General features: G+C 44.0%; 2 pseudogenes; one reads left to right on the top strand and one right to left on the bottom strand.

The window, feature by feature from the left end:
* The window catches only part of LOC148006609 (uncharacterized), a 2902548-nt pseudogene that overhangs the window by 2269543 nt on the left and 606153 nt on the right, over window positions 1-26852 (bottom strand).
* Window positions 8369-9261, top strand: LOC147995898 (18S ribosomal RNA; annotated as a pseudogene; the record flags this gene model as incomplete).

Genomic DNA, 26852 nt, shown 5'->3' with positions numbered 1-26852 from the left:
CTCTTCTAGGGTATAGCTTGCCTCCTCATGTTGGGCTTCACCATCTATTATCCTTTGTAGTGCTGGATCTGTAGAAAGACATTGTGCAAATCTGGTTCTGTCATGGAATATCTTGGTCTCTCCATCAATGTTAACCGAGAGTCCCGCTGGATACAGTAACCTGGGCTGGCATCTGTGCTCTCCTAGGGTCTGCATGACATCAGTCCAGGATCCTCTGGCCTTCATAGTCTCAGGCGAGAAGTCTGGTGTGATTCTGATAGGTCTCCCTCTACATGTTACTTGACCTTTTTCCCTTACTGCTTTCAACGCTCTCCCTTTATTTTGCGCGTTTGGTGTTCCGACAATTATGTTACGGGAGGTGTTTCTTTTCTGGTCCAATCCACCTGGAGCTCTGTAGGCCTCTTGCATGTCCATGGGCATCTCTTTTTCTAGGCCAGGGAAGTCCTCTTCCATGATTTTGTTGAAGACATTTACTGGTCCTTTGAGCTGGGAGTCTTCACTCTCCTCTATACCTATTATCCTTAGGTTTGATCTTCTCATTGAGTCCTGGATTTCCTGTATGTTTTGGACCAGTAGCTTTTTCCGCTTTACATTATCTTTGACAGTTGAGTCAATGATTTCTATGGAATCTTCTGCTCCTGAGATTCTCTCCTCCATCTCCTGTATTCTGTTGGTGAAGCTTGTATCCACAGCTCCTTGTCTCTTCTTTTGGTTTTCTATATCCAGGGTTGTTTCCATGTGTTCTTCCTTGACTGCCTCCACTTCCATTTTTAATTCCTTCAACTGTTTGATTGTGTCCTCCCGGAATTCTTTCAGGGATTCTTGCGATTCCTCTCTGTAGGCCTCTACCTGTTTATTAATGTTTTCCTGTGTTTCCCTAAGTGTGTTCATGTCTTTCCTGAAGTCCTCCAGCATCATGATCAAACATGATCCCGAAACCAGATCTTGCTTCTCTGGCGTGCCTGGACACTCCATGTTTGTTTTGGTGGGAGAATTGGGCCCCGACGATGGCATGCAGTCCTGGTTTCCGCTGCCTGGGCTCCTGCGCTTGCCTCTCGCCATCAGACTATCCCCAGTGTTACTTTGTTCTGCCATTTCTGACAGTGGCTAGACTGCCCTACAAGCCTGTGCGTCAGGAGTGCCACAGACCTGCCTTCCTCTCCTTCAGTCAGTTATGGGGACAGAGCGCTCTGCCCTCGGGCGTGCAGTCCCTCCTCTCTACAGGTCCTCAGCTGCTCCAGCGGGCCTGTGTCCCGAGTTCACCAGGCAGCTTTCTTGCAGCAGAAAATTTGGTCTTACCTGTGGTCCCGAGGCTCAAGTTCGCTCGTGGGGTGCTGCCCAGGGGCTCCCTGCAGCGGCAGCAACCAGGAAGACCCGCGCCGCCCCCTCCGGGAGCCTCAGTGCACCAGGGCCCCAGATGGTCTCTGGCCCCTTCCTCTGGCGTCCAAGATGTGCGCGCAGGGAGCAGTCTCCTCCGGTTTCCCAGGCTTGCCTGCCTCTCCGAAGGTCCAGCTCTCCCTCCCACGGGATTCGGGTGCAGAGAACTGTCCATCCGGTCTGTTTCCTTCAGGTTCTGGCGGTGTCCCAGGCAGGTGTCCTGCCGCTCCTGGGCCCTCCCCCACGGGAGCCCAGAGGCCCCATACAGTTTCCTCTTGGGCCAGAGAAGTGGGCAGGGGTGAGCAGTGTTGGTGGTCCCTTCCGCTCTGCAGCCTCAGGAGTGCCCACCTGACCAGGCGGTTGGGTCTCTCTCTCACCGAGTCTGGGAGCAGAGAGCTGCTGCGGGCCGGGATCCGCGGGTGTGGGACTTCCGGTAAACACAGAACGTGCCCGGTCCTAGAGAAATTCTGCTTCCGTGTGTCCCAAGCTCACCAGGCAGCTTTCTTGCGGCAGAAAATTTGGTCTTACCTGTGGTCCCGAGACTCAGTTTCGCTCGTGGGGTGCTGCCCAGGGGCTCTCTGCAGCGGCAGCAACCAGGAAGACCTGTGCTGCCCCTTCCGGGAGCTTCTGTGCACCAGGGTTCCAGATGGTCTTTGGCTTTTTCCACTGGCGTCCGAGATGTGTGTGCAGGGAGCAGTCTCCTCTGGTTTCCCAGGCCCGTCCGCCCCTCCGAAGGTCCAGCTCTCCCTCCCACGGGATTCGGGTGCAGAGAACTGTCCATCCGGTCTGTTTCCTTCAGGTTCTGGCGGTGTCCCAGGCAGGTGTCCTGCCGCTCCTGGGCCCTCCCCCACGGGAGCCCAGAGGCCCCATACAGTTTCCTCTTGGGCCAGAGAAGTGGGCAGGGGTGAGCAGTGTTGGTGGTCCCTTCCGCTCTGCAGCCCCAGGAGTGCCCACCCGACCAGGCGGCCGGGTCTCTCTCCCACCGGGTCTGGGAGCAGAGATGCTCTGGCCCTTTTTACCTTAAATTTTTTAAATCTTGATGAAGCTGGACAAACAGCGGCTGAGCGACATTGCTCAGAGCCCAAGAGGACAAAAGAATTAGTCAAATGGAAGGATGTATTAACAAATGAATGGAAAGGCCCAGATCCTGTTTTAATAAGATCCAGGGGAGCTGTCTGTGTTTTTCCACAGGACAATGAAAATCCCATATGGATCCCAGGACGACTTACTCAGAGCATCACAGCAAGTGATCAAGAAGGGACTGGGACTCCTGCACCTCCTCACTCTTCTTCCATGGATGCCAGCAACAGTGCAGGACGAGCTACAATGGGGAATAATGTCAACTTTTCCACTCCCGATGCCGGTGATGTACCACTAACAGGGATTTAGGGTTGGCCTATTTACCTAAGGATCCACAGGTTGAACGACTAAAAGAAAATAGGACTATTCCCCTTAAGGGCAGCCTTTGTTTTGGCATATTCAACAAAACATCTTTTGATCTCCCTTGCATTATGTTATATAATCAATCTTCTGCTTGGTTAAGGGAGGCCACATGGGGAACTGGTGAGGAGGACATTGTGGCTAACACCACAGTTCTCTATGGTGGTGGCCTTACATTGCGTTAATGGTAGCTGCACTGATCTTATGCCCATGGCGATGCTACTTGGAGGAAAGGGTGAAAAGGGACGGTTGTCATTTTCCTGGATGGGGAACATCAAACCTGCTGCCTCTGTCTGGACAGCTACTCATATAAAATATCGCAGTAGTTACCCGCATGCCTTGCTTTATCCCGATCCCTGTTGATGCCCCGGGGACCATGACATTATTTAGAGGAAAAAGAGATTTTGGTACTTCTGCAATTATTGCTGGCATTATTGCTACGACAGCAGTCGCTGCCTCGGTTACTGCCTCGGCATTGGATTGTCAAATTCAGTACAGACAACCCAAACTATCAATGATTTATCGGCCACCATCTCTGTGGCTCGGGACAGACAGGCCTCAGCCAATACTCAGATATAGGGAGGCCTTATGCTTGTCAACCAACGTATAGATCTGGTCCGAGAGCAATTAGACATTCTATGGCAACTGGCCCAGCTTGGCTGTGAGCAAAAACTCCCAGGCCTTTGTGTCATCTCCATATAATATGACAAATTTACCCGAGCTGCTAATCTGTCTAAGAGTCTTTCACAGCATCTGTTACAGAATTGGACCTCAGAGTTTGAACAGACACTTCGAGAGCTGAGAGCGACCATCATTCAAGTAAATTCTACCCGACTGGACCTGTCTTTGACGGAGGGATTGTCATCCTGGATCACCTCAGCAGTCTCTTATTTCAAGGAATGGGTGGGAGTGGGACTTTTTGGAGTGATCCTCTGCTGTGGATTAGTGTTACTCCTCTGGTTGCTTTGCAAATTGAGATCTCAAACAAGAAAGGACAAAGTAGTGATCGCCCAGGCGCTTGTAGCCCTTGAACAAGGAGCGTCAGCCGATATCTGGTTGACCATGCTCAAGCAACAGGTCGCCGGCTGGACAGCTCTTGCACTCCTAGAACCTCGGTTCATTGCACAGGATTAGAGTGTCCGGCTTGAGCAGCCCATGAGGGGTGACGAGCTTAGCATCGCACAGGGAAGTTCTACCAAATACGCTCCCTGGAAGGCATGTCATATTACATGAGGGTTTCTGCCCCAGTTTTCCCTCCCTAGAAAAATGGCAGTGCGACGGGTCGGAGTGCCCTGGGTCCCAACAACAGCCTAAGGGTATCTCTCTTGTACAGGTTCACCAACTTTGTATGAGGATATGACCTCTGTCTTCACCCTCCTATATCTGGGTGTCCTGTTTGCTTAAAAAAACAGAAAAGGGGGAGATGTGAGGAGCTGTCCGAGGAGCTGTCCTCACGTATTTGAGGAGCTGTCCTCACAAACTCCATTACAAGATGGTACTGGCATCCGGCAAAACGCGCCTAGTAAAAAGGGCAATACGCAGGCGCCTGGTAACTTCCCTACTCAAAGGGACACGTACGTTTTGGTACGTCATCTGGCATAATTGGCAGCGACCAGTCAGAGAGTGACACGTCCTAGGCGAGGATAGTTTCCTATATAAGGGACGGTTATTCCTCACTCGGCGTCTCCACATTGTAAGCTTATGCTCTCCCTCTCAAGACGCATTAAAGCTTTTCTTCAGTAGGATTCTGTGTGTGCCGCGTCGTTCCTGCTGGCGAGACGTAGCGCGGGACACCTTGCTAAGGGGTCTAGGCAATCCAGTTTGAGTTCTTAAATGGCCTATAATGGAACAGTACTTAGTGCTCTTAACCACTAAGCCATCACTCCAGCCCCTCACCAGCTTTATTTACCTAAACATAAGCATTAATTAGAAATGCCAAATCCTGTAAATATTGTCCAGATTCAGTCGTACTAGAAATCCCTGAGCTGGCAGGGCGAGGCTGGGAATTGAAAGTAAGCAAATGGAGTCTTCCTCTTTTCAAGAGGGTGTGTTATCAACTCCATTACCATTTTCAAAGAGCTGGGTCTATGGTTTTGTTTAGTTGTCTGAGCCAGAGCACTGAAAGGACAGTGAGTTGTCAGACATTCACACTGAAATCATCACTCACTGATTTCAAGTAGAAAACCTTCCTCTAATGTAGCATTAAGTAATTGTAAAATTTGAGGGCTAGTAGTATCTAAAAAGGGAAACTTTTTAATCAACTGTAAACCATATGCCATACATTGGCTATCAGTATATGAATTAAAAGCTTGAATTTTTTTTTAATTTTAAAAACAGTGGCTACAGCATGTAATTTAATAATCTGTGCTGAAGCAGGAGAAACTCAAGAGAATAAACAAGTGATCCAATCATACATGTAGCCTTTTCATTAGATGAACCACCTATAAATAGAGTAAGCTCATTTCCTATGGGTTGCATGCACAAATTTATAGGAAATACAAAAGCATGCAAGGAGTAAAATTACCAACTTTGCCTGAAAAATTTGTATATGTGATAGGCCAAATATCAGTATTTTGCAATAGCCAATTTAATTGCTGTTTGGAATAACATATGTTTTACCAGGTTTCTCTCTTTTTTTTTTTTTTTAAATACTTTCAAGACTCTAGCCTACAATTCTGTATTAACACAATTGAAGCTTTATCTCCATAAGCCTTGTGTTGCAGGGCAACAGCAGATGCCCTTGCAGCACCTAGCTGGACTCCGCCTTAAGATAGCCCTAAGTAATTCTCAACTCTCTTTTGTGTCTTACTAAGTCTTTAGAATCAGGATTCCAATCTGGACACTATCTGAACCTACACACAAAGGTCATGACTGCCTTTTAGAACTTCTAAACTTATACAGTTTGTGATCCCAGAGGCACAGTCCCAAGAAGTGTTAGGAGTAGTAACATAGGCAATGTTACATCATTTGCAATGGAAATCAAGCCTATCCCAAAGGAACCCAGGGCAAACCTGAAATTCTAGTTTCTCGAGCACACTCAAGTGAGCATTATAGATTTCCTGTAACAGCCACTAACAAGCATCCCAAGTGGGATGGTGAGAAAACAAGAAGAGAGTCCAGAAAATAGAGGTCTGCTGAAGAGGGCAAAAGCATTTAGTCACATAGAAAGACAACCAAAACATTAACAGACAAAAAAAACAAAAGTGTGCACAAAACAAAAAAGAAGCGGCCGCCACAAGATTGCCACAAAACTGAGCTGATTAAGATGGGAGCTTCCATGAGCTCAGCAAAGACAGATGAACAGGAGCAGATTCCACATTACTCCTCCTTCCCAACCAGAATCTTCCCATTGTCAAAGTCACAAGTAACACAAAACAAAGACCTAAGACACACAGACAAAGACCACTCTGGAAATACAGACAGCCGGAAAGGCGGGTCTTTTCTCCAATCCATGAGAATGGCTGAATCCTCACCGGCACCCAGATGGGAATCTCCCAGGCATCCCTGGGGTCCCTTCTTACCTCCTGGGACATCTCCCAGGACAGCGCAATCAGTGAGTCCCTGGCACATCTACCGCTCACATTTGCGTCTCTCCTGAGACACGATCCTCCCTCTCAGCCTGAGATGGGAGCAGCTGCAAAACCAGAACTCCAGAACTCGGGAGCAAATACAGATCCAGAGTTTAGCCAGCACAAAACACAAAGACACAAAGACACAGACACTACCTCCTGACTCGGAACCGCCTAGGATCCTTTTTCTTACAATAAGACATTTAAACACTTTCCAACCTTATTCCAACTATAGGAATTAATTTCTGCTCCTTCAATAATAAACCAAGGACAAGTTTCTCACACAAAGAGAAAAAAAATTCACTTAAAATTAACCAGAGACACCTTTCATCAATAAAACAAAAAAACTTGATTAAATCCTTTTTCTTAACTCTTAATCTTCTCTCCCTGAGTGAGCGCTTGATCTCTCCTATGAAACAAGCCTCCTAAATCCATACCTTCCCCATGGCAATTAGACAACAATTATTCGACTGGTCCTTACCTCCCTCTCCAGCGGACGCACGAGCTATACGGCCTGAAGAGTCCTCAATTCCCACTGCAGCTCTTATCTCCATCGTCCTGTAGTCGGTCTTGCTTTGGGGTCCCTGTTCAGGCCCCACTTGTCCCCGCCAGCGGGGACCCAGTTATTCAGGGTCCCGAAGAGGCTTTCTACCTGTGGGCCAAAATGGGGGTGAAGAGAAGAAGGAGACCAAGCAAAAGTTCTGTTGTCAAGGTCTCGTTTATTGAGAGAAATGCACAGCATTTAAAGCTCTGAGGCAGGAATAGAAGCAGGAACTGAAGCTTAGGGTGGGGGAGTTTGGGAAATGCCCAAGGATATAAGGTGAATCACTACACTGCAAGATATCCTCCTATAACAAAGAGGCAACAGTCTTCCGGGGACCTGTTCTTTGAAAAGGTCGAACCCTTCTTAGGAATCCGCTCAGGGACATCCGGTGTTTTGCTCAGGCTGAAACATCCTGTCATTGCTCCCAGGGTCTTCCTGGGAGAGGCTCTTAGTTCAACAATCTCAAGTCTGTATGGCAGTCATTTCAAGGTTAAACCTCTGTGGCCATGCAGCCCAGAATCAAGTAGCCACCTTGAGCTAAGCAGTCACAAAGCGGCTAGGCCCAAATCCAATACGGCTCACTGCACGGCATGTGTATACGGAAGTTTTCTGGACATGATTTTACAGATTCAGGTTCTGAGAGAACAAACTATTCACTGGGGAGAAGAGAAAAAGCTGGAGAATTAAAAGGATCCAGAAGATTGTAACACATTGTCCAGGTTAATGTGAGTCCAAGTAGAACAACTCATGAAGATGCCAAGAGAAACAATATTGAATCAGTCAGATTGGAAGGTTGGATTACATGGAGGCTAGAAGCTCCTAGTATTAGGTCTATAAATAGTAGAACAGAAGGAAAAAATGCTCTGGCCTCAGCCTAAAGGACGTATTTGCATAGCTTGGGTAAGACTCTTATCTCATCACTTTATCTAAGAAAAGAAAAGTGACATTCACTTAGAAAGACATACAGACAGACACACAGACAGACACACACACATACACAGAATCACACAAACACACAAACATACAAACATAGAGCAGCGTGGGGAGGGAGGGAAGAAGAGAGGGAAGGAAGAAGGGAGAGAGAATGCTTGCAGTCAACCATTGAGCTGAGAACAAGGTTCCAAAAAGAGGAGTTACAGAAAGAACTGAAGTAGTTGAAGGGGTTTGCCACCCCATAAGAACAATATCAACCAACCAAACCCCTGCCCTCGATCTTCCATGGACTAAACAACCATCCCAAGAATACACAAGTATGAGCCTATGGCTCCATCTGCATATGAAGCAGAGGATGTCCTTTTCAGGAACCAATGGGAGCAAATGCCCTTGGTCCTGTCAAGGCTTGATGCCCCAGTGTAGGGAACTGTCAGAATGGGCAGGTTGGAAGGAGTGAGTGGGTGAGTGAGGAACTGCCCTCAGAACAGGAGGCATGAGGGGAAATAATAGCCGGTTTCTAGAGGGCAAATCAGGAAAATCATATTTAAAATGTGAATTAAAAAAATCCCCTCCCCCAATGAAAGAAAAAGAAAGAGAAATGGAGAAAGAAAAAGAAAAACAAATGGGGGTACATAATTAAACAGATGCAGACTGGTGATGCAGCAGCGTTATTCCCATGATAGTCAAGCAGCTTCTGGGAAACCAAAGTCTTTGGGTTCCGGGGGAGTATGGTTGCAAAGCTGAAACTTAACGGAATTGACGGAAGGGCACCACCAGGAGTGGAGCCTGCAGCTTAATTTCACTCAACACAGGAATCCTCACCTGGCCCGGACACACGCAGGATTGACAGATTGATAGCTCTTTCTGGATTCCGCATGGCCGTTCATAGATGGTGGAGCGATATGTCTGGTTAGTTCCGATAACGAACTAGACCCTGGCATGGTAACTAGTTACGCGACCCCCCTGAGCGGTCGGCGTCCCTCAACTTCTTAGAGGGACAAGTGGTGTTCAGCCACCCGAGATTGAGTAATAACAGGTCTGTGATTCCCTTAGATGTCCGGGGCTGCATTAGCGCCACACTGACTGGCTCAGCATGTGCCTACCCTACAAAGGCAGTCGCAGGTTAACCCATTGAACCTCATTTGTGATGGACATCGGGGATTGCAATTATTCTCCATGAACGAGGAATTCCCAGTATGTGCCGGTCATAAGCTTGCGTTGATTAAGGCCCTGCCCTTTGTACACACCACCCTTCGCTACTTCCAATTGGATGGTTTAGTGAGGCCTGATCAGCCCATGGCCCTGTCGGAGGGCTGAGAAGAAAGTCGAACTTGACTATCTAGAGGAAGTAAAAATCATAACAAGGTTTCTGTAGGTGAACCGGTGGAAGGATCATTAACGGAGAAGGCCGAAGGGGTGTTTGGTCCTTTCTCGGGCCTGTGTGAGTCCCTCTTCTCACCAGGAGAGGCATCCCCGGGTCCTGGTCACATTTCTCGCGTGTGCCTAGACCGTCGGCCAAGTGAGCATCTCGGGAATGGCAGGGGTCGTTAAGGAGTGGTGCGGGGAGGGTGTCAGGTCTGGTTCATCGAGGGACCTCCTCCATTCTCTCTCTCTCCCTTGCTCTTCTGCCTATGTCCTTGCCTCTGTGTGTCCACCTCTGCCTCCACTGCTGATGTCTCCGCCGCTGGCACCTCCCTTACCCGCTGGCCAGCCAAGGCCCTCGGCATACCGAGGTCATTCTGGCTCTTTCGGGACCGGCTCCGTGATCTCATCTCGTGTGCACGGGGCGGGGGGTGGGGGGTGGTTGGGGAACGGTAGGCGGTGGCCGGGACCCGCTCCCTCTCCTCATGGCACCTGCTGCCCCTCCGCCACAGCTGTCCGGCTCTGAAGGTGCCCGGGAGTCTCTGTCGCGTGCAGGGTGTGCCTGTGCCACGGGGAGGGGGGGCTCTCGCAGCCCGCCCCGCCTTCTGGGCCTCGCGTGTCTGCCCCGCTCCTGTCCGGGTACCTAGCTGTCCTGTTCAGGTGCGGAAGTTTAAAGACCTCCGGGGGGGGTCGCCCTACTGCCCATCGGTCGTCCGCAGGAGGGATTCCCGTTTCCTCCCTCCACCTGGTGCTCCCTGAAACTCAGCGGGCCCCCCTCCGGCCGCGGGCGCTTCCAGAGGCGGCGGTCAGGGGCCATGTCGCGGGCCCCCTCTGGGCGCCCTTGGGGTCCCGGCCCGAGCGCCCGACTTGCCCGCCCATTGGCTGGCCGCTGCCGGGTGCTGGGTGCGCGGCGTCCCGTGTACCGTGTGTTCCGCCTTTCTGTTCCAGACCCTGTCTTTTTCTTTTCACATGTATCCTTTAGTTTCCCGCTGACCGCACCAGCCGGGGCTGGTCTCAGGTACCTCTCCTCCCCCCATCCCTCTTATGGGGGCCGTCCGCTCAGGCGCCAGCTGGCGTGACGATGTGGTGTCCGTGTGCTGACGCGACTTGTCCCCGGGATGTGGGAGCTGGAAGGGATAGAGAGGTCGCCGGCCCCGGCCTGGGACCCCGGCACCCTCTCGCTCTCCTCTCTGTCCTTCCGCCGGCGGCCACGCGCGCCCTCCTTTCCTCCTTCCCCTGTCAACCGCGACCTCAGATCAGACGTGGCGACCCGCTGAATTTAAGCATATTACTCAGCAGAGGAAAAGAAACTAACCAGGATTCCCTCAGTAATGGTGAGTGAACAGGGAAGAGCCCAGTGCCGAATCCCTGCCGCGTGCCGTGGCGCGTGAAATGTGGCGTACGGAAGACCCACTCCCCGGCGCCGCTCATGGGGGCCTAAGTCCTTCTGATTGAGGCCCAGCCCTTGGATGGTGTGAGGCCAATAGCGGGCCCAGGCGTGCCAGGCCTGGATCTTCCAGGAGTCGGGTTGCTTCGTAATGCAGCCCAAAGCCGGTGGTAAACTCCTTTTAAGGCTAAATACCGGCAGGAGACCGATAGCCAACAAGTACTGTAAGGAAAAGTTGAAAAGAACATTGAAGAGAGAGTTCAAGAGGGCGTGAAACCATTAAGAGGTAAACTGGTGTGGTCAGCACAGTCCGCCCAGAGGATTCAACCCAGAGGCGCGCGTTCCTCTGTGCGGGTGATCACGGTGGATCTTTCCCACTCCCCGTTCCTCCTGACCCCTCCACCCCCGGGTTTCCCCTCCCCGGCCCCGCCCCCCCCTGCCAAACGTCCAGCCGTCGCTATCCCCATTCCTCCCAACAGGGGGGGTCGGCAGGTGCTCAGGCGGCGGGCGCAGATGTGCAGGGGCGGCCAGGGTGGGATTGGTGGGTGACCGCCCCTCCCTCCCTGTTCAGCGACTGGCCTCAGACAGGCGCCCTTCCACGAGGCTGTGCACCAAAACCAGCTATGGGACCGCTGGGAAGGCCCTACAGGGAAGGTGACTGGGGGGGCGGTGCGGCGCGGCATCACCTGTGGGCCCCAGACCACCCCATCCCGAGTGTTACAGCACATCCTCTCCATACAGAAGACACTCACAGACAGACAGACAGACACACACACACACACAAATACATATTTAAGTATTTAAAATGATGTTTAAAAAAAACAGTCTTCCTGTTTAACAGACGTTTAAAGGGAAGTTGGCTGACAGAAAGTTTTTGTGGTTTTTTATTCTCTTTTTTACAAAATAGGAGGTAGATCTGTTGGCCCTTTTATTAAAAGCCAAGTATTAAGTGGCAAGCCAATGTTTCAACTTTTCCCATTATGTTCCTTTCACGAAAACCAGGGAATGTTGTTTTTTTGCCTTTTCCTTTTTGAAACAAAATGAAAGGAGCTCTACCAGTTGGCCTAGTTTCCGTGTTCCTTTTCCCTCTGCCACGGTATGCTCGATGAAATAAAGTAAATAAATGAAGATTCTAGTTATTTATTTGTTTGGGAGACCCGAACCCTCTCTCAAGAGATACTTCCATCTCCCCTCTCCACACACACAAGGCCTCCTCCCTGTATGTGGGGGAAGGGGTAGGGGTGGACAGGAGCTAGCTGAGAGCGGGTGGGGTGGGGTGGGGCTGGAGAATGTGCATGTCCCTGAAGGACTGTCAGGGAAATACTGCTGCTGCCCTAGCATGCTTTGCTTCAGCGCTGAGCCAGGCGGTGCCTCTTTAGGGGGGGCAAGTTTTCTGCTTGAAATCAGTGAGTGATGATTTCAGTGTGAATGTCTGATCCCTCGCTGTCCTTTCAGTGCTCTGGCTCATGGCAAATGACTGAAGAAATCTTTAGTTAGACTCACACCCAGGTGTTTGGAAATGGTAATGGAATTATTAGCACACCCTCAGGGAAAGAGGAAGACTCCCTTTGCTCACTCCCAGCCTCGCCCTGCCAGCTCTGGATTTCTAAGTAAGGCTGAATCTGGACCATATTTACAGGATTTGGCATTTCTGATCCATGTTTAATGTTTAGTTAAATAAAGCTTGTGAAGGGCTGGAGAGATGGCTCCGAGGTTAAGAGCACTCACTGCTCTGTTCTTCCAGATGTCCTGAGCTTCATTCCACAGAAACCATATAGTGGCTCACAACCCTCTGCAAAGGGATATCCCGTGTACTCTACTGCCGTGTGTATATGAAAAGGGCTTTAGTATACCCATATAAATGAAAATAAATAAACAAACCTTTAAAAGAATGAAACAAAATGAAGCTTGCAAAGAAATTGAGCATCTTAAAATGCTAGGCACGTCTATCCACTCCTTTTACTTTATTTCATGTGTGTAAAACATAACCACAGAGGTGGTTCCCCTTTTATTAACCTCGATAGCACAACTGGGACAGAAGTGCAAACTGTCATCTACCTATCTGGGAGTGGAGTGGTTGGATACTGGGAGCTGGAACATTTGCAGTTAGTAAAGTTCTGCCATCGGTTTTTTTTTCCTTTACTTTTTGGATAGATATCGGGAGCTTTTTTTTTTTTTTTTTAAGTACAAATTATGTTTTCTGTGCAACATTCTGATCATAGTTTCCCATCGCAAAGCTCTTTCCACATCCTTCCTCCCCATCCACCACCCCGTTTACCCCAGGCCTGTCCTTATATGTGGTTGATGCATACCCAGGTGAATATCCATTGGAGAAAGCACAATATTCCCATCTCCTGTGACTGTCAATGGCAGATGACTTAAATGCCAGTGACTTTGGACATGACTCCATTTTTCCCTTGGAGAACTGGGTTTGGATCTGTTGAACGAAGGCAGGCCCTGGGTTTTGAAACAAACAAACAAACAAACACACCAAAAAATATTTAAAGCAGGCAACAACTGCCTGCACGCCAAGAGACTGTTGACTCCTCTTTGGAGCTAGTAAGATGTGAAACTTGCTTAATAAAGTAGAATCCACACAGCACAAAGGGAACACTTTAACAAATTATGAGGGGGAGAGAGAGGAGAGAGAGAGAGAGAGAGAGAGAGAGAGAGAGAGAGAGAGAGAGAGAGAGAGAGATCTGTTTATCTCCCTCCTCTAGTTTTTCAGACTAGAGATTTCATGTTCCTCTGTCTCTGGTGCTGGTGGCTTTACTGCTGGTTTGGGGGATTGGGATAGGGATAGGAAGAAAAAAGTCTTGAGTGCTGATTTTAAACTCTCTCTCTCTCTCTCTCTCTCTCTCCCTCTGCCCCTCTCCCTCTCCTTATCCCTCTCTCTCTCTCTCTCTCTGTCTCTCTCTCTCCACACACGCACACACACACACACACACACACACACACACACACACACACCACACACACACACACACACTTCCTAGGATGAAAGAAAAAAATGAAAAGGAAGGCACCCATGGTGATGCATGACTTTGATCTCACTTTGGTCTCAGCACTGGAGAGGAAGATAGGAAGACCTATCTAGATGCAATGTGAGGAAGGCCTATGTCAGGTTAGTTAATGGCTAGGTAACTGTTACCTAGCTAGTCTGCCATTTTGTTGCAGTTACTAATAATATAAGGTCACTTTCTCATTGGTTGTTTCTGCTGTTACTGCCGGAATTCATTACATATTCTGTTAGGTTCTTCTGTGTGATAACACACTCAGAAACCAAACACTGTAGAAGTCAGTCTAACTGCTTTCTTTGTTGTCTAGTTACCCGCAATAATCCTGGACCTGAACGGAACACCCAGCAGCATTTCCCAAAACCATCCTTTTATAAGCCTTTATAAGCTGGACCACCAACTCTAGAGCGACAGTGCAGAAAGAGACCATTTGGAACCGGACTTCCATTTTGAGTTTTTGTTTGTATTCTTGTTTTTTTTCTCCTGTCCTGTCCTGTTCTGTCCAGTCCTGTTCTGTCTTGTCTGTCCTGTCTGTCTGTCTGTATGTCTGTCTGTCTCTCTGTCTCTCTGTCTCTCTGTCTTTCTGTCTGTAAATCCACACATATAGTTCTTTCCACGTTTTATATTTCAAAACAAATAATGCTTGTTGTGCTTCTCATTTCATTCAAGGGTACTACTCTCTAGATCAGAGGAGCAATTCTCCACAGGTAGTGATGACTGGGGTGTTCAGTGCGACTAAGCAGGAATTATATCGTTGCTGCCATTATGCTTGATCTTACCCAAGGTAGGGTTTCGGGGCATGGTTGCCAAGATGGCTAACAACAGACAGTGATTGAAGAGATGGAACATTAACCTACAATTTTCCCTCTCTGTCACTGTTTCTCTGTCACTCTCTGTCTCTCTTCCCTCCTTCCCTCCCTCCTCTCTCAGACCTGAATGAACCTTGCAACTAAAGTAAATGTACAGTGAAAAGAAGCCAGGTGCGGTGCTGCATGTCTTTAATTGCATCACTTGAGTGGTGGAGGTGGGTATAACCCTGTGAGCAGGCTGCAGACCTGATCCAGGTACTGATTTCCAGGGCTTATGTGCAAAGACCCCTGACTCAACTAAAGAAATGAAGAGGAAATTAAAGAAACAGATACAATTAACTTGGAATAAACCTAACAAACTAAGGAAAAGGGAAGGCAGTATTGGTGGCCTGGCTTACAGAGGAGGGGCAAACATTTATTTGCCAGTACCTCCTCAGTTGAACACACACACACACACACACACACACACACACACACACACAGAGAGAGAGAGAGGGAGAGAGAGAGAGAGAGAGAGAGAGAGAGCGATCAATCTGTTAATCTGTTTGTCTCCCTCCCCTAGTTTTTCAGACAGGGTTTCTCTATGAATTCCTCTGTAGACTGATGGCTCAGAGGGCAAAGCTGCTGTCTGTTAAAGGTCTAGGGAAAACATGAAGGCCTAGATGCAATGTGTAGGCCTGAGGGAACTGTCAAGGCCTAGATGCCCTGTGAAGGAGGCCTACATCATGTATACATATATACACACATATTCATATATATGAATATGTATGTGAATGTGTATACACTCAGGTATCCTTTATTTTATTAGCTTATTTTGAATATAATTTCCATGCTAATGAAAAAGAGGAAATTTTCTTTGGCATCGGATTCTTCTTGAACAAAAAATGGATATAAATACTCACATATTCAGATGTTATGTCTAATATTGAGAAGATATTCCCAGATATGGAGTTAATCCATCATAGTCCATGTGTGAACACAAAACAGACTTAGTAAGAATTTTGGCAAGTGGATTTTAAAAACTTATATAGGGTTATTAAGAGCAGTGGTAACATTTTTTAACTTGATATTTTATATATTTACATAGCAAATGTTATTCCCTTGCCCAGTTACCCACTCTCCCACAACCCACCCCCTGCTTCCATGAGGATGCTTTTCCTCCCATCCACCCACTCACACCTCAATAGCATACCATTCCCCTGCCCTGGAGAAAAGAACATTCACAGGACCAAGGGCTTCTCCTCCTATTGATGCCAGACAATGTCATCCTCTGCTCCATATGCAACTGAAGAATTAGGCTTTTACATGAGTACTATTTGGTTAGTAGTTTAATCCCTGGGAGCCCTGGTAAGTCTAGTTGGTTGATATTGTTGTTCTTCCTATGGGTTTGCAAACCGTTTCAGTCTTCCTTCACTCCTTCATTGGAGTCCCCATGGAGTCCGATGGTTAGCTTCAAGCATGCTTGTCTATATCAGTGAGGTTCTGGCAGAGTCTCTCAGGAGACATCCACATCAAGCTCCCATCAATAAGGACTTATTGGCATCAGCAATACTGACTAGGTTTGGTGGCTGCATATGTGATAGGTCCCCAGATGGGGCAGCATCTAGATGGCCTTTCCTTAAGTCTCTGCTCCACTGTGTCCCTATATTCCCCTCCCTCTTTAGTATTTTGTTCCCCCTTCTAGGAAGGACTGAACTGTACACATTTTGTTCTTCCTCCTTCTTGAGCATCATATGGTCTATGAATTGTATCTTGGGTATTCCAAGCTTTGGACTAGTATCTACTAACTCTGTTAATTCACTCGGGATGGTATTTCCCAGTTCTATCCATTTGCCTCGGAAGTCATTGTTTTTGAAAGCTGAGTAGTACTTCATTGTGTAAATATGCCACATTTTCTGTATCCATTCCTCTGTTGAAGGGCATCTGGGTTCCAGCTTCTGGCTGGAGGGCCTTTGCACTAGAACTCTTCCAGTCTGATGTCTCTCAGACATGCTCAAAAGTTTTTGTCCTGGGTGATTCTAGAATCCCATAAATCTGGATATAATATTTTGTGTAAAATTACAAAAGCATTTTAATTAAATTAAAATATAGCAAAAGTTAAAACTATGGATAAACTCTCTTCCAGCTTAATCTTTTCTTGGTTATTATCAGTATCTAAGATACATACTGGGGGACAATAGCAAATTAAGAATTACCCTGCAGTCCCTTAACCATTTTCTATGTATCTGTGGTGTTGTGTGTTGTAAGAATGTTGGTGGATGTGAGTGTGTGGTGCATGCCTGTAACTGTGTGGCTTTACCCATCTGTGCATGTGTTTTTGGAGTTCTGAGAAGGATTTCAAGCGTCTTCTTTAGTGCTGTTCACTGTTCTTGACATAAGTTCTCTTGTTGAACTAGAAATTCAGTGAGCCCTCAGGATTCAGAGGTAATAGTTATGTGTAGTTATCCCCTATGCCTGGCATTATGTATACATGCTGAATATTCACACCCAGGTCCATATGTTTCTACCCTCTGAGCAATTCCCAGTCCTAGAGTGATGAATGTTTGCTTAAGGTTTGATAACAGACCTTAATTGTTTTCTGTTTTTGCTTTTGTTTGTAATTTTCCATAGGTAACAAGCAGGTGGATATTATAAAAGACACCTGAATAGACCAGAAAATAAAAATAAGAGTAGATGCATTACAAGGAATTCTGTAAAACCGTATCTTGCATACTTACCTTGTGAAGCACAGTTGATATTTCTGGGTTTGCCTGTTATATAAACAGCATAGTTTGATATAAGGACAGTTTGGACTCTTTAAATAGAAAAGAATAAGAGAGATACATCTCTTGAAATAGTATAGAGAATGTGATACTTTATCACATGAGAATTAAAACTGAGCCACATAGCCTTCAGCAGAGGAAATGAGGGAGAAGTGTGTATATACCTTTTGCAGCACAGTCTCTGGAGTAAAACAAACAGGGACATTTAAATAAATATATAGCAGTATTTAAGACTTCATTTCTCTTCCAATATTTGCAATTACATAGTCAAACATTATATCTTGGAGTCACAGATCACTGTGCTATCTAGGATTGCACGATGAGGATGGCATAGTGGCAGTATAGCAAAATAACTGATAGGAAAAGCAGAGCAGTCACCCCATTAGGATTCATATGAATTGCATTTCCTCCCTGCTGGGAACTAAGCAACAATGGGTGAAACTGTACAAGTACCTCTGTAGTAATTTGGTGTCTTGGGGTTATGTCCAGAGGATATATAGCTGGAGCAAGTGGTGTTCAATTAATTTTTAGTTTGTCTAATTTAAAATGTGATTGCTGTTAGTAAACATTTTTGTGATGATTGCTTGAAATTTATTTGCACTTTATTAGAAATTGTAGAATCATATTTATAATTTGCAGTCCTGGGGGTACTGGTGGTTATACACGGGGAACAACTAAGTCAGCAAATGATTAAGTCAGACAATGCTGATGGAAAGAACATGGGACACCACAGTTACAGCTGCCTAAGAACTGATAACCACAACCTAAGGGAAGAGTCTCTTCCCTCAACGTTGACTCCTTTAAGACATTGGCTTCAGCATCAGACAGGCCTTGACAAGTTTGATCCTGGGTAAGGGCATAGAACTAGTGTTCCACTTATTCTTTTGTCCAGGTCTTTCACACAGCCTAGGGCAGTCCTGGCTCCCCACATTAATAGCTACTTCATAGTATTCATAAGACTTTCCAGCTGGATGTGACTTTTGAATTTTCTTTCATAAGCAGGGAAGTGTTAGATCACAGTCCTCTCTAACTGGCTGCTTTCCTCAAACCTGCCATTCCCTTTGTAACCTCTCAATATAATTGATAAGCAACACATTCTGTGGACTTGTAGTCTCTCTGTCCCTTGCATCTGATTCCCAGGCCCCAAAAACCTTTAATGGTAACTCTGCCTCCACCTTTTTTCTTTCTGTGATTCATCTATTAGTATAGATCACAAGGTATATATCCTACCCAAAAATATCCTATGATTGAGAAACACCAAAATCCTATAATTTCTTGGAAATTAAAAATCCTCACTCTCCTATCTTTGTCTTTAGTATCCCATCATGGTTATATGTGGCCATGATGCAATAAATCACTTCATACTCAAGGACTTAAGCATGTTTTCCCTTCAGGACACTCGACGCACAATGTATGTGCTGCAGTAAAAATAAAAACAACAAAACAAAACAAAAAACCGGACAGAACTTGGTTCCCAGGTATACCCTAGCTGGCTCACTCCCTTAATATTTGTAGTGCCATTGGAAATAGCAATAATTTATCTCAGTTACTCCATGCTGCCCCCATCTGCTTTCTGACACACTAATCTTCCCAACAGGGCACCCTTTCAGGCTCTTCCTCCCACATCCACAGCCCTCTTGGTTGGCTTTCCACCATGCCAGGCAAACACATCCCAATTCTTTGGTAGGCCCATGCATCTGGCCACCATACACTCTTTTAAACTCAATTAAGTTGCCTTATGAAAGAAAACATCAAATAATATTTTCTGATGCAATTGATAAGATACAATTTGCCAATCTAGATGGCACAAAATCCTGTACACACCCATCCCTTGAGAATAGTCATAACAACCTATAATATGTACAGAGAAGGATCCAAACATCTACTGCCATGTTCTCTGTGCTCTCACATTCTCACTCTGGCTTCCTCTGCCTCTCTAAAACTTTTCTCCCACCCATCCTTCCTTTTTATCCAATGACAGGCCTGGTTCTATTCTGTACCTCCCTTCACCTTAATAATGACATCAATCTACTCTTTTACCCTTTTAATTAAAAAAAAACACAGAAACTTTTTTCTCAAATATAAGTTGAGCACAACTATAATCATTCTGTAATTTAAAAGTATAAGATGTACCTAACACCCAGCCCAACTTGTATCAGTTAAACAGAACATTTAGATATATTTTAGCTTTTAAAAGGCTTAAAATCTTTTATATCCTGGCTAGCTTATGTATTATCTAATAACTAGCTAATGAAATATGTATTCTCGGATTCAGTTTGCCAGAATTTTATTGAGTATTTTTGCGTTGATATTCAAGGGAAATTGGTCTGAAGTTCTCTTTCTTTGTTGGGTCTTTGTGTGGTTTAGGTATAAGAGTAGTTGTGGCTATATAGAAGGAATTCGGGAGTGCTCCATCTGTTTCAATTTTGTGGAATAGTTTGGATAATATTTGTATGAGGTCTTCTATGAAGGTCTGATAGAATTCTGCACTAAACCCGTCTGGACTTGGGCTCTTTTTGGTTGGGAGACCTTTAATGACTGCTTCTATTTCCTTAGGAGTTATGGGGCTGTTTAACTGGTTTATCTGTTCCTGATTTAACTTTGGTACCTGGTATCTGTCTAGGAAATTGTCCATTTCCTGCAGATTTTCAAGTTTTGTTGAATATAGGCTTTTATAGTAAGATCTGATGATTTTTTGAATTTCCTCTGATTCTGTAGTTATGTCTCCCTTTTCATTTCTGATTTTGTTAATTTGGACACACTCTCTGTGTCCTCTAGTTAGTCTGGCTAAGTTATCTATCTTGTTGATTTTCTCAAAGAACCAACTTTTGGTTCTGTTGATTCTTTCTATGGTCCTTTTTTGTTTCTACTTGGTTGATTTCAGCTCTGAGTTTGATTATTTCCTGCCTTCTACTCCTCCTGGGTGTATTTGCTGCTTTTTGTTCTAGAGCTTTTAGGTGTGTTGTCTGGCAAACCAAATCCAAGAGCACATCAAAACAATCATCAACCATGATCAAGTAGGCTTCATCCCAAGCATGCAGGGATGGTTTAATATATGGAAAACCACCAACGTGATCCATTATATAAACAAACTGAAAGAACAAAACCACATGATCATTTCATTAGATGCTGAGAAAGCATTTGACAAAATTCAACACCCCTTCATGATAAAAGTCCTGGAAAGAATAGGAATTCAAGGCCCATACCTAAACATAGTAAAAGCCATATACAGCAAACCAGTTGCTAACTAAATGGAGAGCAACTTGAAGCAATCCCACTAAAATCAGGGACTAGACAAGGCTGCCCACTCTCTCCCTACTTATTCAATATAGTTCTTGAAGTTCTAGTCAGAGCAATCAGACAGCAAAAGGAGATCAAGGGGATACAGATTGGAAAAGAAGAAGTCAAAATATCACTATTTGCAGATGATATGATAGTATATTTAAGTGATCCCAAAAGTTCCACCAGAGAACTACTAAAGCTGATAAATATCTTCAGCAAAGTGGCTGGGTATAAAATTAACTCAAATAAATCAGTAGCCTTCCTCTACACAAAAGAGAAACAAGCCAAGAAAGAAATTAGGGAAACTACACCCTTCATAATAGACCCAAATAATATAAAGTACCTTGGTGTGACTTTAACCAAGCAAGTAAAGATCTGTACAATAAGAACTTTAGGACTCTCAAAAAAGAAATTGAAGAAGACCTCAGAAGATGGAAAGATCTCCCATGCTCATGGATTGGCAGGATTAATATAATAAAAATGGCCATTCTACCAAAAGCAATCTACAGATTCAATGCAATCCCCATCAAAATACCAATCCAATTCTTCAAAGAATTAGACAGAACAATTTGTAAATTCATCTGGAATAACAAAAAACCCAGGATACCTAAAAGTATCCTCAACAATAAAAGGACTTCAGGGGGAATAACTATCCCTGAACTCAAGCAGTATTACAGAGCAATAGTGATAAAAACTGCATGGTATTGGTACAGAGACAGATAGATAGACAAATGGAACAGAATTGAAGACCTAGAAATGAACCCACACACCTATGGGCACTTGATTTTTGACAAAGGAGCCAAAACCATCCAATGGAAAAAAGATAACATTTTCAGCAAATGGCTCTGGTTCAACAGGAGGTCAACATGTAGAAGAATACAGATCGATCCATGCTTATCACCCTGTACAAAGCTTAATTCCAAGTGGATCAAGGACCTACACATCAAACCAGATACACACAAACTAATAGAAGAAAAACTAGGACAGCATCTCAAACACATGGGCACTGGAAAAAATTTCCTGAACAAAACACCAATGGCTTATGCTCTAAGATCAAGAATCGACAAATGGGATCTCATAAAACTGCAAAGCTTCTGTAAGGCAAAGGACACTGTGGTTAGGACAAAACGGCAACCAACAGATTGGGAAAAGATCTTTACTAATCCTACAACAGATAGAGGCCTTATATCCAAAATATACAAAGAACTCAAGAAGTTAGACCGCAGGGAGACAAATAACCCTATTAAAAATTGGGGTTCAGAGCTAAATAAAGAATTCACAGCTGAGGAATGCCAAATGCCTGAGAAACACCTAAAGAAATGTTCAACATCTTTAGCCATAAGGGAAATGCAAATCAAAACAACCCTGAGATTTCACCTCACACCAGTGAGCATGGCTAATATCAAAAAGTCAGGTGACAGCAGATGCTGGTGAGGATGTGGAGAAAGAGGAACACTCCTCCATTGTTGGTGGGATTGCAGACTGGTACAACCATTCTGGAAATCAGTCTGGAGGTTCCTCAGAAAATTGGACATTGAACTGCCTGAGGTTCCAGCTATAGCACATACCCAAAAGATGCCCCAACATATAACAAAGACACATGCTCCACTATGTTCATAGCAGCCTTATTTATAATAGCCAGAAGCTGGAAAGAACCCAGATGCCCTTCAACAGAGGAATGGATACAGAAAATGTGGTACAACTACACAATGGAATATTACTCAGGTATCAAAAACAATGACTTTATGAAATTCGTAGGCAAATGGTCGGAACTGGAAAATATCATCCTGAGTGAGGTAACCCAATCACAGAAAAACACGCATGGTATGCACTCATTGATAATTGGCTATTAGCACAAATGCTTGAATTACCCTAGATGCGTAGAACACATGAAACTCAAGATGGATGATCAAAATGTGAATGCTTCACTCCTTCTTTAAAAGGGGAACAAGAATACCCTTGGCAGGGAATAGAGAGGCAAAGAATAAAACAGACACAGAAGGAACTCCCATTCAGAGCCTGCCCCACATGTGTCCCATACATATACAGCCATCCAATTAGACAAGATGGATGAAGCAACGAAGTGCAGGCCTACAGGAGCCGGATGTAGATCGCTCCTGAGAGACACAGCGAGAACACAGCAAATATGTTCTGCAGCAAACCACTGAACTGAGAACGGGACCCCCATTAAAGGAATCAGAGACAGAACTGGAAGAGCTTGAAGGAGCTCGAGACCTCTTATGAACAACAATGCCAAGCAACCAGAGCTTCCAGGGACTAAGCCAATACCTAAAGACTATACATGGACTGACCCTGGACTCTGACCTCATAGGTAGCAATGAATATTCTAGTAAGATCACCAGTGGAAGGGGAAGCCCTTGGTCTTGCTAAGTCTGAACCCCCAGTGAACTAGATTGTTGGGGGGAGGGCGGCAATGGGGGGAGGATGGGGAGGGGAACACCCATAAAGAAGGGGAGTGGGAGGGATTAGGGGGATGTTTGCCCGGAAACCGGGAAAGGGAATAACACTCGAAATGTAAATAAGAAATACTCAAGTTAATAAAAAAAATATGTATTCTCAAAGTTAAATAGTCTGAGTGGGTTATAAGATTATACTAAGTTTTCAACCCTGCCAGTAATCTGAGAATGATCCATATATCTGTAAATATAGGAAGCCTAGCATGGCTTCTAGAACTGAGACAGGTTATAGAGACAATTTTCTATTTGCACAGTCCCTTGTGAGCAACACGTGAGAGCAAGTCTTCAGCCTTCTGGCCTAGGATCGTCAGACAGACTTTTGAAACACTGAATTTTGAAGGGCTAATCATTCTGGCTTGGCAGAAATTTTCAGCCAACTTATTCTGCAATGTTTCCTTTTCTGGACAGTAATTAGTCTGTAGAAGAATTGGAGCAATTTTTGCATAGTGCCTGTCTGCCACAATAAATCACCTCACATGGAGGTGGAGATTTTCAATTTCTGCTTTGAATATACCAAAGGGGAGCTGGTGCGAGTGGACATGTCTCAATAAAAGTTAAAGAACATTAAATGTCATATTTTGTGGACTTCTGGTATTTTTTAGAAACCATCTAACTATATAAGTAATCTGAACTGTTGTCGATTAATTATCTTAATAAATTATCTTGAAAGCATTCTAACAATAAACTTAGAGACATGAATTTGCTATTTGGCCTTAAACTCACGTGCTTAATCAGCTCTGCTTCGTTTTTTAATAGCAGAAAAGGACTGGGTATAAGCCATCTATGCTGAAATGTGTTGTATAGGCACAATACGTGTACATCAGAGTAACAATATTAATTTTAAATCAATGAGAAATTTATATTAAAGAAAATCTTAAAAATCTAAATTTGTATCAAATAAATTCTGTGCCAATGTAAAAGATCATAATTTTAGTTTAGTAATAAATATAAAAATAATTATGTACAGCTTAAAGAAACCATTGAAGAGTTTTTGCCCCAATTTCCTGGACTTTGGGGGACTAAAAGTAGTTATTCTGAGGTGGTTTTCTGAGGAATTTAGAAATGCGTATAATTTAACAGGGAGGAATTAGGTCAAACTGATTATACATAATCTAAGTCAGTGAAAAACCTTGTATTTATTAGTAAGCTAAAGTTATGATCTTTTACATTTGAAAGTATATTATAATACATTACATTCTTTCCCATGATCTCTTACGATGATCTCTTAAACAGTGAAGAAAATTTGTACATCTTTTAAACTCATCTATTATTTCTAGCTTTATGTATATAAGCTATTTAGAATTTGTCTATAGAGATATTCTATCTTCTGTTAATTAAGTAACCATTTGTCCTTTCATACTTTTCTTTATTTTTATATAAAGAAATATACTTGCATGCACTCTACATTCTCTTTACCAAATCTCACCATATTTCCTATAATACATCTCCTGACACCATGTCTTCATCTGTTTACCTTTTAGATCTCATCAAAGAATCAGAATCTAGTGTCACTCGTGAAGGGAATCTATTGAAGCACAAGCAAATTACCAAGGCAATACCCCCCCCCCAAAATGAATGATTCTTCATTCACCAGTAGCCATCAAATGCCAAAAGCCCCTCAATATGGCATTGGCAAGGGTTGGTCACCCCATCTAAGCCCTGACTCTAGCTGGCTTGATCATGTGAAAGTATTGTGTTAACACAGGTGCTGTGGGTTCATGAGTGTGATAACCATGAGCTGTCCAGAGGACAGCTTTTCATTCTCTGTACCGAACAGCTATCATAATTTTCTTGATACAATAGAGATCAATTCAATGTTCATTGCAAGAAGGCAGGAACATTCTCATCTAATTATGATGTAGATGTTATTAAAAATTTTAGTTTCTAAATGCCTTTTATTTATGTAAAATTCCAGAAAATTTTATTTCTGTTTATGGTCTGAAACATCTTCCTTTCATTCATAACAAACACAATGATAGTTCTAACTTTTGAAATGACATTATAATATAATGTATATGTATCAAACTTTTCTAAATTTGTGTGCATGTGTATCCCATTTTTAAGAGTATTAAGTTTTTTCATTCAGAGCCTGCCCCACATGTGGCCCATACATATACAGCCACCCAATTAGACAAGATGGATGAAGCAAAGAAGTGCAGACCGACAGGAGCCGGATGTAGATCGCTCCTGAGAGACACAGCCAGAATACAGCAAATACAGAGGCGAATGCCAGCAGCAAACCACTGAACTGAGAATAGGACCCCCGTTGAAGGAATCAGAGAAAGAACTGGAAGATCTTGAAGGGGCTCGAGACCCCATATGTACAACAATGCTAAGCAACCAGAGCTTCCACGGACTAAGCCACTACCTAAAGACTATACATGGACTGACCCTGGATTCTGACCTCATAGGTAGCAATGAATATCCTAGTAAGAGCACCAGTGCAAGGAGAAGCCCTGGGTCCTGCTAAGACTGAACCCCCAGTGAACTAGACTGGTGGGGGGAGGGCGGCAATGGGGGGAGGGTTGGGAGGGGAACACCCATAAGGAAGGGGAGGGGGGGGATGTTTGCCCGGATACCGGGAAAGGGAATAACACTCGAAATGTATATAAGAAGTATTCAAGTTAATAAAAAAAAAAGAGTATTAAGTTTTTTCTTAATGTTTTCTAGCTGTATTAATACAATCATAAGATTTTCTTTTTAAGTAAAATAACTTATGCATTATTTTACTAACATAAGTCTTAATTTTATATCTCAAATATTATTTTCTATTGCATACATAGATGAATTTTAGTTGTTAACATTTGGTTGATCAATTAGTTCCTTGTTTATTAAATTGTAAATTTATACTTTTGTGTTGAAACTAACTTTTGTAAAGTTTGCATACATAATTTTCATATTTATTCAGTGGATATCATGTGATTCATAAAATTCTTTCTCTTCAAATAACTACAACATAGATTTTGATTAGTTTAATGAACAAAGACTATTAAATGCACCTGTAGAAATTATTGATTTGAATATTGATTTGAATAACTCTAGATAATAATTTGATATTAAATACTGAGTAGGAGTGTGGGACTGCATTTTAACTATCTGAATTATGCTGTTTCTAGGTTATGTTAAATGACTTTTTTTATAGATATGTACAGCATTAACATGATGTATATTCAAATCATTGTTCTTTATCCTTCATTTTCTTTTTGACTTTTTTTAGTTTTTCATATTTAAAAGCAGTTTTAAGTATTTGCTTCATGCATCTGTACATGTGTGTACAAATGAGTACAGGTACTTGCAAAATGTAGGAGAGGGTACCCAATTTCCAGAGCTCGATTGACAAGTAGTAATGACCCACCAAGTATAGATACTGGACACTGAACTTAGGTTCTCTATGAAGGAAAACCCATGAGCCTTTTCTATAGGTCCTGATTTTAATTTTTCTTAAGGGTTTAGTTCTGTGTACCTTTCTTATTCACGAAAAAAACTTTGTCGAATTTGATACAAACAATTTTGTGTAAATATTCATCTTTAATTAATTGGGATTCAAAAATTTGGACTATATTTCCTAGTAAGATGATATCATACTGATATATACTATCACAAAATCCTGCATGAAGTCACCATGACTGAAAATAGGAATAGAGAAGGCTTAAAAAATTGTACTTCATTAAAGGTTGACATGTCCACGATTCCTCTCATTAAAGTAAACTCATATGTGGGAAAAGATACTTCAAATCAATCAGTTGAGGATTTGCATTATTCTTTTTTTTTTTTTTTTTTGGTTCTTTTTTTCGGAGCTGGGGACCGAACCAGGGCCTTGCGCTTCCTAGGTAAGCGCTCTACCACTGAGCTAAATCCCCAGCCCCTGCATTATTCTTATACTATCAACTCAG

The sequence above is a fragment of the Rattus norvegicus genome, chromosome 2, assembly GCF_021556685.1.
Source record: "Rattus norvegicus strain SHRSP/BbbUtx chromosome 2, alternate assembly SHRSP_T2T, whole genome shotgun sequence".
NCBI lineage: Eukaryota > Metazoa > Chordata > Mammalia > Rodentia > Muridae > Rattus > Rattus norvegicus.
The sequence above is the reverse complement of the archived record's forward strand: the minus strand, read 5'-3'. Positions and strand labels throughout refer to the sequence as shown.